Source organism: Dama dama, chromosome 29 (genome assembly GCF_033118175.1).
Source record: "Dama dama isolate Ldn47 chromosome 29, ASM3311817v1, whole genome shotgun sequence".
In the NCBI taxonomy this organism is placed as follows: Eukaryota; Metazoa; Chordata; class Mammalia; order Artiodactyla; family Cervidae; genus Dama; species Dama dama.
Window position 1 is genome coordinate 30,508,034 of NC_083709.1, and position 19,387 is coordinate 30,527,420.

The 19,387-nt window shown below is 38.1% G+C and overlaps 1 long non-coding RNA gene across 2 annotated transcripts in view; it reads right to left on the bottom strand.

Annotated features, from left to right (window-relative positions):
* Positions 1-14,845: 14,845 nt before the first annotated feature.
* The window catches only part of LOC133048719 (uncharacterized), a 108,669-nt gene continuing 104,127 nt past the window's right edge, over positions 14,846-19,387 (bottom strand). For both annotated transcript variants that reach the window (XR_009691112.1, XR_009691115.1), the window contains one exon: positions 14,846-15,711. This is a non-coding gene — a long non-coding RNA (uncharacterized LOC133048719). The remainder of the gene's footprint in view (positions 15,712-19,387) is intronic.

Here is a 19,387-nt window from a genome sequence, read left to right on the forward strand (position 1 = left end):
GAAATAAAAACATTTCCAACATCAAGGACCTTGTCATTTCTGGAGAGACACAGACGAGTATACTAACAATTACCGAAAATAAAAAGATAATTTCTAAGATAGAAACGTCCTTGTGATTCTCTTGAGGACAGCTACAAACATTTTTCTCAATAAAAACCTACTGAGAAAGCAGGTTCTTTCTCAGTAATGCCCCAAATACAATGACAAAATTAGAATATCCTAGCTTTGAGTTCAAATACAAGTCCCAAAGGGACAACTAAACTTGTCCTCAAAATGTCTCAGAGAAGGCTTCATCAGGATTATATTCAGGAAAATTTCCTACCACCCCCAAAAAAGGATATAACAAATTGTAAAATTCTGGCCTTCATTGTTTACTGCCCCCAACCAGGTCTGAATTCTGTACTTTCATATATAAGGGGAAAAAAATCTTCAAAAGGGACTTTCTAGAAGTGTAACTGTGACCTTTTTTCTAGTGTTTTATTTTGTTTATGTTTATAGCAAAACATATATCCAAGTTTGGGTCTTTCTGGAAATCTTAATGCTATTAGCCCTTTTTGGTTTATGAGAAAAATAAACACAAGTCCAACTCATATTTGCAGACCACAACTATGGTAGCTAGCCTGAGATTTGGTGAACTCTTATACTGTACTTCTTTATTTCCACAGAACTGAGATCTGAAAAGTCATCCAGCGTTAACAGCTGGAAGGGATTGGAAATGGGTTGTGTATCTAATCGCAATTTTGGAGCTCACTTCACAACAAGGAAGATCCCAAATCTTTAAACCTAGCAGCTATGAATGTAGGCCTATTGAGATTTTTGCAGATAACTACAGGTAAGAACCCAGATAAAGCTTCAGGTGCAAAGGTAACAGGGCTGCCTTTCTGGGTATAATGGACTTCTTAGGTCTCTTTCCCACTGGTAACAGCAATATCTGAATCACATTTTGTCTTTTCAAGTAAATAAAGATTTCCTTAAGTAATCTGCCCTTTTTCTTAATTTTTTCCCCCTCTTGTTACATAATAGTGAGATAGTTTGAGGTTAAAAACTGATACACCACTTATCATCAAATCTTAATTTCAGTAAAAGGAAATGAGAACAAAGAGGTCTTTATGTAAAATACACCTATTTATTTATCTTTCATTGCCACTGGCATGTTTTCTAAAAAGATCTTATTGAAAGAATTACTCAATTTGCCTTTGTTCTAATGCTAGTAAATCCCAACTATACAACATAATAGTGTGTGTGTAATAAATAACCAGAGCAAAGAAATATAAATTCAGTCTATTGCTTGGATCATGTGTACTCAGTATATTTGATGTTTGCACTTGCTATTTCATTAATCCAGTCATGTATGCTCTTAACAAATGTTCTAAGTATGGAACATGTGCCTAAACTTAACTGGGTGTTAGAAATAAAAACATTTCCAACATCAAGGACCTTATCATTTCCAGAAAGACACAGACAAGTATACTAACAATTATCAAAAATAAAAAGATAATTTCTAAGATAGAAACATCCTTGTGATTCTCTTGAGGACAGCTACAAACATCTTTCTGATTCATCTTGAAGACAGAAGGAATATTGATAAGCTTTGAAGAAGAGGTGACACTTAAGAAGGATCTCAAAATTTGCAGCCCTGTATGGAGCATATCTCTCAATTCTGCCAGTGTCAGTCCTCTTGAAGAGATTAATATTTGCTTGGGGTTTCAATGTTTGTGCACAGTCCTACATATATTTGCTGGCAAAGGGTGAGTTATAATATTTTTTAATATTTGGACATTCTTATAGATAAATACCCAACCTTTAATCATCTGAATTCTAAACTCAACTCTATTTTATATATATGTAAACACAAAAATAATGTTTGCATAATCTATTTACTGAATTTTCCAAAATTAACATGACTGTGTAGAGGAAAGTTTGAGGGAAAATTTTGGAAATTCGTACAAGGATAGTCTATCATTCCATCAAAAACAGCACTACTCATGATATTGGTGAATCCAATATGATGCTCTATGTGTCTACATTTAAAGTTGTTTCATTCTAGTTGAATCTCTGTCTGTCTATATATGTATGTATGTATAATATCTTCAAAATGTGATGTAAAAAACACTTTTTATAATATTCAGTTCAAAATTAAAAATCCAAATTTATGTATTTATATTAGATCAAGCCTCTGATGATGTCATTACATCTTCAAATATCAATAATCCCTAGCATGAGTCCATGACTCAATGGACATGAATCTGAGCAAACTCCAGGAGATAGTGGAGGACAGAGGAGTCTGGCATGATACAGTCCCTGGGGTGGCGAAGAGTCAGACACAACTTGGCAACTGAGCAACAACTATATAATCCGTCCATTCAATACTCCACCAAATTATAGACGATTCCAATCAGTCTACTTACCTCATGCCTCTTTATTGTCAATCCCCTTCCTTTTCCACTCCCAAAAGTAACCAGTGTTCTAACATCTAATTTCATTGATTAGTTTTGCTGCTTTCAAATATCATACAAATGGAATCAGAAATAATGTATTCTTTTGTGCCCAAATTTACTCAACATGGTGCTTTTGAGATTCAGCTGCATTGTTTTATGTGTCCATAGTTTGCTCTTTTTTTAATTGCTGAACAGCATGTAATTTTATGAATTTTTGAGTTTTGTATGTAGGCTTATTTTATTATCTATATTTTTATTTCATAATAGTAAAGGGAGCCTTTCAAATATTTGTTATAAAAGAGGATGGGGTGGGGGTTGAGTGTGATATAGACTAAGAACCAATGGCATAGTGGTTAATAGCATAGAATTTATAAAAGAATCATCTAAGGATGGAATGCATTTCCTGATTCACTTGCTCTTTGACAGCGTTCTAAACTCTATAGACCTTGGTTTATCATCATATGAACTAATGATTTTCATAATTCCTACCTCACTAGGCTGATGAAAGGATTAAATTAAATATCTTAGGTAATATATATATATTCCTGACACACATTTAGCATTCAATTCTCTGAGCATGTGTTATAGTAGAAAATGGTTTTAAAAATAAGAGAATGGTTCATTAAGTATTTGGATGATTTTTAAGACTTAACTCTCTCTGGGTATATCCATTTCCAACTAAATATGCCCACTGACTAGATTTCCAAACTGCCACTAGAGGAGTTTGGTTTCTTTCCCAGAAAGAAGTTTATAAATGCTTCTACCTACCTCATACCAGCATCACTGGGTGCCTGCCGCTCAGATTACATTTTTGAAAGGAGATGCCTCTCCGATTGTGAGTCAGACTAGAAGACAAGGTGGAACTCAGAGCATAGGAGATAAGTTTAGGCTCAGTGGATAAAGAATCTGCCTGTAATGCAGAAGACACAGGAGATTCAGCTTCAATCCCTGGGTTGGGAAGATCCCTTGGAGAAAGAAATGGCAACCCACTCCAGTATTCTTCCTGAAAAATTCCATGAACAGAGGAGCCTGGCAGGCTATAGTCCAGTCGACCACAAAGAGTGGGACAGGACTGAGGAACTAAACACAACAACAGAAGTGACAAAGGGATCCCTGAAGTCACAGGTGACATAGCTCTAGCTCCTACAAGGCTTTGGAGTTGAGGACAAACTAGCCATAACTAATTCCTTTGCCTGGTGTAACCTCTGAAAAATTGATTAAGGGTCAAAGTCAGGACTGATTTTCTGGTATGAGAGTAGGGGCAAGAATAGTTTTGTGTCTCTTTAGATGAGTGGTTTTTGCATAAATATAAGACTCACAAAACATGTGCAAAAACAAGGTTGAAAGCTACTTGATAGGCTTTCCCTATCATTGAAAGGGAAACTAAAGTTGCTAGTCTTTTATTCACTTCAAGCTATGTACTATATACACAATCTGGAAGTGGGGTTGAGTTTTTCTCCAAGAGTTTTGAGCTTTCAGAAATATGGGTCCTTTCTCATCTGGCCTGAGGACAGTCAGAACTTCCAGCACAGGTCCAAGAAGATACAGCAGAAGTAGCACAAGTATATAACCCATTGCTTCAGAGTATCCGAGAAAGAGGCTGACGGGCCCTTTTTCCAAACAGAGCCACCTGAATCTAGCTTGACTCTTTTAGGAAGTGGTAGAATAGGCAGAGTTTAAACAGCCTAATTACACATAGATGGTAATCATTGTTTAGAGGCTGAGTTGACTGAGCTGACCAGGGAGTCAGAGTTGAGGCTCCCAGAGAAAAAGAATCTATACATTGATTTAAAACATGTGGCTGATGGCCAGTTGTTCATATGGACTGGCACTGAAACTTATGGCTGCTGCTGCTGCTAAGCCGCTTCAGTTGTGTCCGACTCTGTGCGACCCCATGGACAGCAGCCCACCAGGCGCCCCCGTCCCTGAGATTCTCCAGGCAAGAACACTGGAGTGGGTTGCCATTTCCTTCTCCAATGCATGAAAGTGAAAAGTGAAAGTGAAGTCGTTCAGTCGTGTCTGACTCTCAGCCACGAATTGTGGCTCAATTCAAACTGCTATAAGATGATTACATTACAGTTTTACACCAAAAGCTTAACAGCATTCTCTACTTTAGAGCAGGGTTTGTTAAACTTGAGCAAGCACTGGTGTCACCTAGATGACTTGTTAAAACATGGTTTGTTGAGTTCCATTCCCAGAGGTTATGATTAAGTAATATTTGGGCAAGGCCTGAGAATTTGCTTTTGTAACAATAAGCATAACAAGATTATGCTGATGCTCCTGGTCTGGGGAACCACACTGTGAGAGACACTGTTTAGAGGAATGTCTGGGGCCAAAGAAAGTCTTATTTAAATGTGACTTTTGCTTAGAGGAAGGAATGATCCTAGGGACTTCTTACCAATTCAGGACCTCATGGGGAAAATGCACTTTCAAATCCTAGATAAATTCTAAGGAGAAATAAAGTTTATTCTGTGCTTGAATTTTTGTGATACTAAGCATCTTGTCTCCTGACTTCATCTCGCCCAGGCCTCCTGTTTCAACTAAGTGCCGAGAGTTACCAAATTTTGTGCCTATCTCTCTGAGTTAGGTTACCAATCTGGCCCTGGGACTATAGAACTTAGTTGCCATCCCCGCCATTCCTGGGAACTCTTATTTAGGCCAAGGGCAGTCAGTCTACAGGAGCACTTTTCCATGAGTGCATTCACACGTGAATGCTCAGTCACGTCCAACTTTTTGTGACCCTGTGGACTGTAGCCCAACAGGCTCCTCTCTCTATGGATTCTCCAGGCAAGAATACTGGAGTCAGTTGCCATTTCCTCCTCCAAGGAATCTTCCTGACCCAAGAATAGAACCCACATCTCTTGTGTCTCCTCCAGGTGGATTCTTCACCACTGTACCACTTAGGAAGCCTTTCCATAAGGTTAGGTTGAATTAGCTTAACAGAAAGTCAGAACCATTCACAGTGTCAAGTCTTTACAATAGATGAGAAAAAGTAGGAAATATATACTGTGAAACATTTTTTTTCCCTGAACTAATTAACTTAGAAAATAATGTAAGATAGTAAAGATAGATTTTTTTCTCAGGATGATGTGAAAATGTCTCCTATTCTTAAAAAAATGTATCTATTTTATATAGAAAGCATAGCTCAAAATAGGAGCCTCCTTGGAACAAACAGACTGCATCCATAGTTTCTTTTTGAAGGCCACAAATAATCAAAGTTGTTATTACAGTAATTTTTTTCTTTTTATGCTAAGACTTCAGCATCTACAGCTACAATTGCTTGAATAAACGGTACCATCACCTATGCATGTGAGAATCTGCATTTAAGAACAAATTATATTAGCTTTGGGACAAAATGAAACAATCAGTAATTCTTAGAACTTACTCAGTCTTGTCTGCTCTTATCTTGAAAGACAGTTAAAGATAATGTTTAGTTTTCTTTTGTTATTACCTGGAACTTGTGTTCCACCTTTCAGGGTAGAAGCTACAGTTTGCCAAGATTAAAATTCACTTGATCTTTAGGCTCTTTGTAATGTTGGCAAAAAAGTAACTTCCTGTTTCCTGTCAGTAAAAGCCAACAAGGCTACTGAGGCAGATACATATGGGTTGAATTTCCTTTCAAAAATAAATATTGGTTTAAATCTTAAGGGGGAAGGGGTTGACCAATGCATCACATTAGACTTCTGCCATGTGTGATGAAACCGCCACCACTTCCCTGTTCCCCTGTCACTCCCCTGCTAACAATCACCCCTAAACAAAAGGAGATATGTTTGATTCTTTCACAAAGAATCTGGAATATGTCATGGGCCTTTTAATGGAGAATGAACTCTTTTATGGTCAAAAGAGGCCACTGAGTATACAATAGACAGGTTTAAATTTGATCCTTTTTACCAAGGCAGGACAAGTTCAACCAGAGAAGGAGTTGTTGATTTTGACATTTAAAATATGTTACAAATCCCTAGGCTTGTAATTCAAGGGACTGTATAAGCTAATCTTTAGTCTAACCACAGAGAAAATTTAAAATAAGAAATATCATTTTAGAGAAAATATCCAGAAAAAAAAGAAAATCAATTAAGTCACTAGAATAACTTGTTCTGCATTCTTTAGTGTCAGGTTTAGGATTTTAAAGTTGAAGTTATACTTTCTGTTACACTCCCCTTTCTCAAATGTCCTACAGATGTTTGGGGAAAGCTTCAAGGCCTGAAACAATAATTAATTCAGAAGAAACATTTTCTTTTTGAAAAACTTGTACCACCATTTCTACCCTTTAATTTTCTATTATGCATTCACTCCCCTAGCACAGTTTACATACAGGCATCATACAAAAAACCTTTTGATCCTTCTTTCATTGTGCCCCAGACAGTTTACCTTACCCTGCTGAGGTGCAGAGCAAAGAATGCAAGATTCAGAATTGAGAGGACCATATTCAGGTCCTGGCCCTGTTACTGACAAGCTAGGCAACCAGGCCCAAGTCACTCTGTTGGAAAGAACAAGTAAAATGTTGTCTCCATACTTTTCTCATGAATACAGAGTGCTATATGTTCATAGTATTATTGTTACCAACTTGAGTAAGACACTGTACCTCTGATGGAAGCCATGGCATAAAAGTTGCATCTGCAGCCTCTGGAGCCATGGTCAAGAAAGAATCAATCAATTATGGATGGAACATTTATTTTTACTGCTGAGGAAACTGAGGCATGGAGTGTAAACACTCACCAAGTTCACCAAGCTAGAACTAGAAGCTTTATATTTCCCCCTGCACTACATTACGGGACACTCACCTGGCTAACTGGCTTTGAGGAAGGAGAAAAAGGAGAAGAGGAAGAAATGTCTTTATAGGATAAGAAAAAACTAAGTGTGGAGAGAATAACAAAACAGCCTAGGGTTGTCAGTGCTCTAGAGACTGAAGAACACCTAGGTACCCATAGCCTAATGAAGGGAAAGGACATTTGAGCTGGAATATGGTGGGAGCAAAGTGGGATGCTTACCTTGGAATGTCAAGGGAGGACAAAGAAAAGGAGATGGAAAATCTATAATCTATGAGATGTGTGTCTGAAGGAAATCATTTTGGTAAAGAGGCAGAAATAACTGAGCCTGACTAATAATATCGAGAGCAAATATATATCGAATACACATACTATTAAATACATGCTTAAGAATCAAGCCATCAAAGTTGCAAATATTCTCTCCTCTGTACAGGCTAAAAGTCCACTAACCTTCTGAATCAAAAAATTGTTGTTATATTTGAAGAAATAACTTTCTTAAAGCAAATTTAGGTGAATCAAACAGAACTAATTCTCAGTAGTATTTAGACCCTTTGGGACTTAAACCCTTTTTTGCATACCTGCTCCAACACTTAACTCTAGAACCTTTGGCAAGTTATTTAACTTTTCTGAGCCTCTATTTTCCCATCTGCAATATGGGAATAATAGTAAGCCCTTGCAGAGTTTGTCCAAGTGTTTGATAAGATTGCACTGCCAAGCAAAGGGTCTGGTATATAAAAAAAATGCTGGGTGTGCTTCAGAAATTCTAGGTCCCTTTTTAAGTTCAAGAAAGAAATGATCCTAGAGAGAGAAAAAAAATCCAAGCTCAGATTCTTAGGCTATTAAGCCAAAACTATTCCAAGCTCTGTTTTAGTTTATTATAAGGGAATCAAAAAGGATATCAAATTTTTAATGTAATGTGTTGTCTATAAGACAACAGTCGTTGTATTAATCACCTTGAATATCATCTCCTTTAATCTTCACTACAAATCTGTGAGGTTGATATTATTATCCCTATTTTAGATGAAGAAACAGAGTCAGACAGGCTAAGTAATACTGACAGTAGGTTACCAGGAGTAAAGAAGTGATTCCAGCCCAGATCTGAAGAAAGAAAACCATATCAGTCTTTCTTGTCTTTACCATTTGTTGCATGTCCAACTGAATATAACATTACATGAAAGGTATGTAAATGTTTTCTTTTGACAGAACAGGATGTTAAAGTCTTAATTATATACCTTTACACAAACACAGTCTTCATTCAAAACCTAGTTTCACTTTTCTTCAGAGTTTTAACTGCTTGCATCAGACTGTGACAAGGGGAAGCCTGCAACTGAATACCAGCTTCTACTTTCAGCTAGATTTTCCTCCCAGGATTGATGTGAAATCAGTATGAGGCAATCAGTGCCAAAGATTTTTATCGGTTTTCCACTGCCTTGGCTTAAATAAACACTTAAGGTAAACGCGGGGCAGTGAGGAAAGGAAGAGAGACTCATGCACACTCACACAGATGCACTGTTGCACAGATGCACAACCTCATAAAGACACTTTGTCATGGTTCACTTGGAAAAATCCAAATGAAAAAGGAGGAGATGGATGAATAATAAAGCAAAGGAGAAAAGGGAACTAATTTAGGGATAATGAGTGAAAGACTGCCTCAATAAAGAAGAACAACCCTGTGTCATTAGGTGGCAAGCTTAGCCTTTGGGCAAAATTACACTTCGAAGCCCTGCTCCAATTACCTGTCTTTAAGTATAAGTGAAGGGGAAATATAAAGGAGAGGGGGGAATACTTTTTTTCCCTGAACTGTAGTAACATTCAGAGAGAATTAACTGTTGCTTTCACAAAGAGGCTCTTCTCATAATTGCAACTATGAAAGGTGAGAATCCTCCATCTCCGTGTGAAACATACGTTCGGCCAGCAGATGAACCCCATTCCTCCCAGTGGTTCAAAAAGGAACTGAGGAGCCATGAAAGTGTATCCCCATATTTCCATCTTGCCCTAACATCTGGGAATTTCAGAAGCCTTTGAATAAATCAGTAAGCTTCCATCTGAGGTGACCTGCTCGTAGCATGGGTCAGTTCATGAGAATGAGGTTCTTAGACAGGAGGACTAATGACAGGGCTGGAAAGCCTGCTGATGAGAAAGTCCTGAGCCTGGGACAATGCATACAAAAGCCTGGTTAAGGAGCTCTTCCAAAGTCATTCCTTCCTCTCCCCACAAGTAACCACTATGTATAAAGGTAGGGGTGGGGTAGAAGGATAAAGATGATCAAGGAAAGGGAACCATAATAAGAGGTTTATCTCTGAATGACTCAAATTTCCCCCTTCCCAGATATCAACTCTATTACAACTGATTGCCTTATCTAATCCCAACTCAATTTGGGGGTAATTGTTGGCTTTTAAAAAGGTAAGCAGGAGATATTCTTTTCACAATTGCCTGCTTTTCTCAAGTGTCCTGCTTCCTAAAATCCCCTTTAATAAGGATTACTTGCATGTGAGTCAGCTTCCTTTTCTGATGCCATAACAACAATGTTCCTTGTAATCTGGCCAAGTACAAGATATTTTTAAAACCATGTAGCTAACAGGTGTGTACTTCCTGCCTCCAGGTGAAATTGGCAGCTGCCCCCAGATTCCAAAATGTGTGTAAGCATTACCTCCAGGGTAGGTTAGGACTTATTTCCTTTCCTCACAATATTTCCAGAGGGAAAGCAACATTTGAAAAGGAAAGTCATCTAGGTGTACTCATCTTTGCCTTATGTAGAAGGGACAAGGTACTATCATCTTGGAAAGACTTCTCCATGTCAATGTCATTGTGAGCCTCAGATAATTGCATAAAACAGAAATATTTTTAACTTCAAATTTCAAATCAGCAGCAGATCCTTCCAAATTATCCATTTAGGATTTATTAATTTAGGGCCTTATAATTTCTTTTTTTAGAGTTATTACTTGGTGAAGAGATATTCATTTCAAAATATGATTTAGGCTGGTGCTTCTCAAACTTCGGAGCCCATCAGAGTGTTCTTGCATGCGTACATGCTAAGTTGCTTCAGTCATGTCCAACTCCTTGTGATCCCATGGACTGTAGCCCATCAGGCTCCCCTGTCCGTGGGATTCCCAGGCAAGAGTACTGGAGTGGGTTGCCCTGCCCTCCTCCAGGGGATCTTCCTGACCCAGGGGTTGAACCCATGTCTCCTGTGGTTCCTGCATTGCAGGTGGATTCTTTACTGCTGAGCCACCAGGGAAGCCCAAAGTCTTCTTGAGAACTCAGTAAAAACACAGAGGTCCAGGCCTACTATCCTGGTCTCTGAGTCTTTATTAGGTCCCCAGGTGATTCTAATATACACCAGCTAGTGAAATTCTGGCTTAGACAGATATCAAGTACTTACATTGACTCCTACCCTTATCTTCTAATGCCTCTTAGACTCCTGGCTCCCTCTGTCTTATTTAGAGCAGAAACTCCCATATGTTAAGTCAGTCTGCCTCTAGTTTCCCAAGCTCACAAATCATTCTTTGAATGGGGAAAATGGGCAAAAACAAGACTGCAAGTGCCTTTTGTCTATAGTGTACATGTCACTGATGCTCCCAGGCTTCTATCTCTGGTCCTCAATTCTTTCTCTGAAGATTAGATTCTATATATATCCACTCTACCTGGTTGAGATGGCATCACCAACTCAATGGACATGAGTTTGAGCAAGCTCCAGGAGATAGTGATGGACAGGGAGGCCTGGTGTGCTGTAGTCCATGGGGTCACAGAGTCGGACATAACTTAGTGACTGAACAACAACAAAAACACCTGGCTGTATGGCAGACTCATGAAAGAGCATGTGGAAGGCCAAGCTCTTCATCCCTCCCCTCAAAAGCCTGCTCCTCTATTCTGGGATGTAAAGAATTAATCATTATCCTTACAAAATCTTTTAGCCATAATAAGGTCATCATTTAAAAACTTATAAATCAGTATTAAATTCCAGGAGCCTATCATGGCATCCGGTCACATCACTTCATGGCAAATAGATGGGGAAACAGTGGAAACAGTGGCTGACTTTATTTTGGGGAGGCTTCAAAATCACTGCAGATGGTGACTGCAGCCATGAAATTAAAAGATGCTTACTCTTTGGAAGGAAAGCTATGACCAATCTAGACAGCATAAAATGCAGAGACATTACTTTGCCAACAAAGGTCCATCTCATCAAGGCTACAGTTTTTCCAGTAGTCATGTATGGATGTGAGAGTTGGACTATAAAGAAAGCTGAGCACCAAAGAATTGATGCTTTTGAACTGTGGTGTTGGAGAAGACTTTTGTTGAGTCCCTTGGACTGCAAGGAGATCCAACCAGTCCATCGTAAAGGAAATCAGTCCTGAATATTCATTGGAAGGATTGATGCTGAAGCTGAGGCCCCAGTACCACGGCCATCTGATGCAAAAAGCTGGCTCATTGGAAAAGACCCTGATGCTGGGAAAGATTGAAGGTGGGAGAAGGGGACAACAGAGGATGCGATGGTTGGATGGCATCACCGACTTGATGGACATGAGTTTGGGTAAACTCTGGGAGTTGGTGATGGATAGGGAGGCCTGGTGTGCTGAGGTCCATGGGGTCTCAAAGAGTTGGACACAACTGAGCAACTGAACTGAATTGAACTGAACTGAACTAACTTGGAAAGAGCTTATATTTACAGCTATTCAGAAAGAGTTTATAATTTTAACTCACTCACTAGATAAAAATGTGGGAGAGTTTCCAAAAGCTCTCTGGGCCCCCTTTTCCTCAGCTCTGAAACAAGACAATCAAATCTGTATCACCAAACCTTAAAGTAAGTAGTAAAGTGAGATATTCTTATAAAGTACAAAAGTGGACATAGAAGACTCGAGTCAAATGTTAAGACAGATGGGCTTGTTAATAAATTATTGATTCCAGCAAGATAGTTATGACTCAGAACATACAGGTAAAGGAAATCCACATCTCCATAGCCCACAAATGGAAGAGGAAATAGTATTTGCAGTGTTTTTACATTGAAGAAAAGAGGTCTTTCCTTCTTTCATTCAAGGTCATATCTAAACAAAAAATGAGAGAGTTTAGAATCATATGCCTTAACTAATAATTTTAAAATCAAAGTAGCAATGTCAGTACTTTGCTATATCCTATTACATGAAATAAACTAATGCAAATAAAGTAGGCCATGCTTCATCCATTTGAAAAAAAAAAAGATTCTTTTATTAAAAGACAAAAAGAATGAGAAAAAATCAATGGGCTACAATGATGAACATTTTTCACTCTAGGTATATTATTCTATAATACTATATTTAATCACTAATGCCATCTCTACATAATTACTATAAAAGTATAGCTTATTGTTTAATTTACAAGTGCTTTGTTTTATTACCAGTATCTTCCCTCCCAAACTATTAGAAAAACATTCAACTTAAATACTCTCAGTGGGGGAAAAAACTTCCCATGAATATATAGTACTATATTTTACAGCTCACAAAATTTTAAAAGCAAGTGGTGATAACAACTAATGATAGTCTTCTAAAAGAAAGGAAATGGTACACAATGTCCCATTCTCCAAGGAGCAAGATGATGGCTGTGGGCCTGCGAGACAAACCAAGATGATTAACTGAAAATGAATAGAGACTTAGATTTTGTGTCATGAGACATACTTGGATCCAGAAATCCTTTTGTAAACACAGGGATCAAGTCTGAATGCATTTTTAAATGTACGATCTGTTCTCCATGAAGCCTGAGTCACTCACTGGTAGTTTGTTGAGTACTTAATAAATCATATTTAGATCTTTTAAACATATAGACGCCCAACATATATGACACATCAAAAGAAGCAAAAAAGAAGCATGTACCAAATGTCAACTGTGTGTCATATGATTTGTTTACTAATCATAGGTCTTCACAACACCCCTGCCAGGGGAATGTTATTAATCCCAGCTTGATAGGTAGAGAAACTGAGCCTCAGTGAGGGCAAATAACCTTCTCAAAGCTGCACAGAGAGTTTGTGGCAAAGCTAAGGCTCAAATTCATGTTTGCCTGACCTCTAAATCTGTTCTATTCCTACAATACGACTTCAACTTATCAGAATTTTTTCTAATTTCCTGTTTTTCACATTTAACTTTATTTTCTTACCTCTTTCTATATATCTGTTCTGAAACATCTCACCCAAACATCACTTCCATTCAATTTATCGTTAACAAAAGTGTAGCAAGCAATTTATACTTCAATAGAGAGCAAAAAAAAATGATTAATACTACTTAATGCTACTAGAAAAATCTCGTGTTGCAAGATATTTTCACACAAACTAACATGTTTTTACTTCACTACAGAAAAACAGGCTAAGGGATGCAAAGTGTCCCTCCCAAAGAAGCAAAAAAAGAAGGGAATGAAATCAACTTGCCTGTCACTTTACAATGACCATATAAGTAGTAACCAGTATATCTGTTTTACAGATGAGGAATTGAAGCTCAGAGTGACATAAGTGATGAGTAATTTCAGTAACTGATTTGTCATTTTTCAGTACACTTATCTCTTGTCAAATTTCCTTGCCTTTAAGCCAGGTTTAGCCCAAAAGAGACACACAAAAGGAAAAAAAACAAAAACAAAAACATAGTGCTTTGAAAATATTTGGAGATTCTAATCTCAAAAGATGCCTCCTCTTTCAAAATATTTCTGATCCTCCCTCTTTGCCCCTCCTGTGTTAACTATTCTGTTGTGAACTTGCTATATGCTACAGGAGCCACAAAACTACATAGCACATTGTTCCTGCCCTCAAGGAATTTACAATCCAGGAGGGTGAGAAAAGATTACAGCGGAATTGTTTCAGAGCATACATCCAAATAAACTAAATGAATTAAAATATTAAATTTCAACCAAAAATATAAACTGGAAAAAAGATGACTGACCAATCCTGAAATGAGGAAAGCTTTTGTGAACTTAAAACACATAGAAGAACACACAGAGGGGGAAAAAAGTTTTAATGTCTTTTCTTCATGATATGTCGTTTATATTCTTTTGTGAAATTCCTCTCCATAATTTTTGCAAATTTTTCCTATTATTCTTTCCCCTGCTGATTTGTAAGAAATCTTGATATTTTAAATACAGTCACATTTTGTATGTCATGTATCTTGGAAATATTTTTTCCCGGATAACAATTTGCTTTTGACTTTTGATGATGAGTTTTTTTTTTTTAACTGGATTTTTAATGCCTGTGTTATGTTTAATCTTTTATTCTTTCTTCTTTGGCTTTCATTTTGGTTAGAAAGATCTTTTTTTTTTTTTTTTTTTTTTTTTACATTTAACATTTTAAATAACCTGAAAAGTATTTGGTGTATTTTAGAAGCTAAGATTCTGACAAATATTTTGAAACAATTACTCACAACTTTTGCATGGAATATAGCTCCCATTGATTTGACTTGCCATCAGTAGTATATGTTCAATTCTTAAATATAACAAAATTTTTTAGATTTCTATCTTGTTTCACTGGGAACTTCCTCCTCCTTTCTCTTCCACCTCCTTTCAGTCTCTTTCTCCTTTTTCTTTCTTGTAAGTACCTCACACCACTGAAAGTTTTTGAACTATAGAATGATACAATTATTCCCGATCTTTAGATTCATTTAGGGACAATATGTAGCTTGTACTGGTGACAGGAAAGACAGAAAACTAAGACCACTCTGGCTTAGGGTAGAAGCAATGAAATGGAAAGGAGACAAATGTGAGACACTCTGGAAAGGAAAGCTGCTTGATGGAGTCATCAATTAGAGGTGGGGACATAAGAGAAAGGAGACAGTTGAAACACCCCCACAGACTTCTAATGTGATTGGTCAGAATGAGTGATAGTATTCATATGAAAGTGGGGACCCAGAAGAAGAAAGCAGGTGGCAGGAAGAGAAAGAGAATAAGATTTGGAATGGACTGATCATTGACTCCCACTTGCAATCCTACATGAACAAACCCTAACCTAAGCTTGTGACTTTGAAGACTACTGCCATACCAACAGGTAAACCAGCACTCAAGATGAGAAGAAAACACTTGCTGTGCCTATGACATAACCGAACAACCATTAGGTTAGTAAGAAGAATATTCCACACACTCTGACCCAAGTTCAGTGTCATTTTACTTCCCTGCAGAAATGGGAAAAGATACAAAGAAACAAAATGCACGTTACAGATCATGATATTACAGTTTAGTCTTCGTTTTTCCTTCCCTCAGTGTTATACAAAATACTCTGAGACAACCACCCCAAAACTGTCACATCCTGTTTTGAACCCCACTGAGTTTGGGGAAATTAGTTGCTTCTGTTAGTTCGTGATAACCAACAGTCTCTACACAAATTATCTCTCTTATAAGGTTGCTGCAGCTACTGAGATAATCAGGACTCTGTATGGAGAAGGGGCATCTGGAGCACACTTTCAGCTTCAAAATAACTCGCTTCCACCAGCGTTCTCTACTTCCCAGGTAATTTACACGCCACTGAATCCAGTGCTCTTCAGTAAGATCTCTCCTTTATTGAACAGCTGCAAAGCAAGAAGAAAGGATAAAGTGGGATCAGTGGACAGCAGGGAGAGATAAAAGCTTGAGTAACTAAGGCTTTGGATGAAACTGTTATCTCTATTCGGTGAACCAGACGTTAACATTCCATCTCATTCATAGAGTTCTTTGATTGATTTGACAAAGGCTTGGAGGAATGTAATTCATTAGTATGAGGACTTTGTCATGGTTCAGTAACCACTAAGCTCTCTTCATTTTGTAATCCCGGGCATACCTATATAATGGTCCCTGATTTATTACAGTTACATTGTTTTCTGTTTAAAAGAGAATTCTTTTTTTCTTTGCCGGCCTGTGGATTAAAGTATCTTGTCATCAAGATATGATGACAAACAAGAAAACGATAATAAAGAAAAACTATAGCCAGGAGGCCTAGGCCCTGGGGCCAGCTCTCTTCCTAATTAAACATGTGACTTTAAACTAATGCTTTCATTTTTCTGGGAATATTAATTGAGGTGATGAGACTTGGTCCATGTCATCTCTAAACCTCTCTTTCTCTGATTCAAACAATACTGAGACATTACCAAGTCAAATATACCATAATTTTTCCTCACTTGCTGTGAATCAGCAACTGAATAACAGCTGCAACATTCAATATGATAATCAGTAGCAACATGTGGTAAAATAGATTTAAATTCAAGGTGCTTACAATAATATAATTTTAAAATTTAATACATCAGGCACAGTAACCACATTTCAAGTGCTTAAAAGCTACATGTGGCTAGTGATGGACAGAGCAGATATCACAGAAAATTTATACCATCTTAGAAAGTTCTCTGGACAGCACTGAGTTAAAACAACCTCATATGTATCTGAGCTTCCCTGGTAGCTCAGCTGGTAAACAATCCTACTGCTACACAGGAGACTCTGGTTCAATTCCTAGGTCAGGAAAATCCTCTGGAGAAGAGATAGGCTACCCACTCCAGTATTCTTGGGCTTCCTGGGTGGCTCAGATGATAAAGAATCTGCCCGCAATGCTGGAGACCTGGGTTCAATCCCTGTGTTGGGAAAGATCCCTTGGAGGAGGGCATGGCAACTCACTCCAGTATTCTTGCCTGGAGAATCCCCATGGACAGAGAAGCCTGGCAGGCTGCAGTCCATGAGGTCGCAAAGAGTCAGACACAATTGAGCTGCTAAGCACAGTATGTATTAAATACCGGGCAAGATCATACATAGAAATTATAACCACTGCCTTCAAAAAGATCGTAATTAAGAGAAAAAAAATACAAACATACTTGCAGTGTTTTACTATATATATTAAATATTGGTTATGGCTGCGTTAGAGAAGATATCAAAATATTAGATGTGGCCTGGTTTCTTATCAGAACTCCCTTGTCTTCATTCCCACATCTGTAAAATGAGGAGATAATACTAGAACATCTGTACATCCTTTTCTGGATTTAACTAAGATTTTGATTCTTCTGGGTTTATAAATTTATATGGTCATCTTTAGTCTAAAAAATTATTAAGGAAATGGTAGGATTTAACCTGGGCTTTGAAAGATATATGAGATTGGGAAAAGCAGACACATGAGGGGAAGGTAAATGTGGAGGATGTGAGTTGAAGACAAGCTGTACAAAATAGTTTTAAGTCAAACAAGTAGTTCTCCTAACACTGATGGTTTTGAGGAAGACTTAGGGGTCATAAGTTAGGAATGGGACTTCCCACTTGGACTGGGAAGTTTAACTCTACACTAAAACCCTATTCAACTCTGTAAGTATCTTAAATTATGAGAGTATAAGTTGAAGTATCAATATATTGGTAGAGTAAGAATTGAGAACATAGGAAGAAGGAGCAGAAGTTATTTCTTAGGTTGTGATACCTAAATCAATAAAAAGTTAGCTTGGAGTCTCATTCCCCAGCCAACATGGTGGGGCACAGAGGGACCACAGAGAAATGATGTTGGAACAATCTTAAGGGCGAGGAATATAAGAGAACCATTAGGGTCTCTCCATCCTATTGAGGAATATTGTATAAAGATAAAAACACAGTGCTTTGGCTATCTGAAAACCCTGCAACTTCCTGAAATGAATCTGAACTTCAATTTAGACTAGATTGGCTCAGAACCTCTTGAAGCAAAACTGTGGTCTCAAGGTTGGAAACATGATTAAGTCATTCCAGAGAGCAAAACAGTATACTTTCCCAAGAGTGAGGAATGTGTTCCCTGCCTACTTAGAAGGATGTTCTTTCAACATGTCTACTTTCCTGGTGGGAACAAGTTTCAGAAGTCTGTAATCTCATCAAAGGGAGCCAAGTGGCAGAGACTCTCTCCACAGGGGAAGCTAATCATCAAGGCTTCCTTTCTTTTCTCTCAGGCTTTATTCATTGTTTTCCTGGGGACTAGTTTCCAAGCTATTGAAATTTTCCTTGATCCCTCTCAACCTTCAATCAGATTGAGGAAGTGATGATTTCCCCTGGATTCTTTCTTTTCAGCTCACTCTTTTGAATTAAAGTGTTCATCAGGTCTTATCACAATACATGATTTGCCTAGCATTTGACATTTTGCTGTCTTAGACACAAGTCTGAAATGAGCCTGGCTGCAGAGGCCCCCAGAATAGTTACTTTCTTTAAGCAAAATTTCCTTCACATCTTGGCAAATAGTTCTAGATGTAAGGTAATCTGATGCCTTCAGAATGTACCATGACTACCCAAGACTGAGCCATATAGAGTAGGCTGGAAGTGAAGAAAGTGTTAGTTGCTCAGTTGTGTCCAACATGACCCCATGGCCTGTAGCCCAGCCAGCCAGGCTCCTCTGTCCATGGCGTTCTCCAGGCAAGAATACTAGAGTGGGTAGCCATTCCCTTCTCCAAGGGATCTTCCCAACCCAGGGATTAAATCTCCCACATTGCAGGCAGATTCTTTACCATCTAAGCCATCAGGGAAGCCCATAGATTAGGCTACACCTCAGCTAAATGATTCAAAGTCAAAACTCAATTTAAAAGAAAGAGGCACTTTAGCAACTTCAGGAGTTTAAGCAATTTTATCAGAGAGGTCATTGAGTCTCTACACTTTTATTCCCCAAATTCATAGGGATGTCCAAACAATTGTTTTTGTCCTTATACAACAAAATGTGGCAATCCTGACTTCTCCTGCCTTCTCTTTCCTTTACCAACTAACCAGAGGGTCATAGAAATGCTTTTCTTTCAAAGACTATAGGAGAGAAATGGCTTCTCAACACAGATGAGTGCTCGATAGGTAAGTCATAGTCCTGCTAACCCAGCACAGTGATAGCTAGTCAATGGCTTCTCAGTCATACACATGCTGGAGAACCAGACTGAATGTCCTCTTATGATCCCCAAGATAGACTGCTGGGAGTAGAGGTAAAGAAAAACAGGAACATCAGAGTATGCCTTTTGTTTTACAGAGGTCCATGGGCCAAATCTGGCCATTACCTGTTCTTGGGTAGATAAAGTTTTATTGGAACATATCCATGCCCACTTGTCTGTATAGTGTTTGACTGCTTTTTTTTTTCCTTTTTTTTTTTTTTTGGCCTTGCCATGGGGCATGTGCCGTGGGTCAGGATCCTAGTTCCCTGATCAGGGAACCTGCACTAAAATTGTAGAGTCTCAACCACTGGACTGCCAGGGAACTCCATAGAGTCTATCCTTTTGAATGAAAAGTCTCATCCTCTTAATATTATATTGG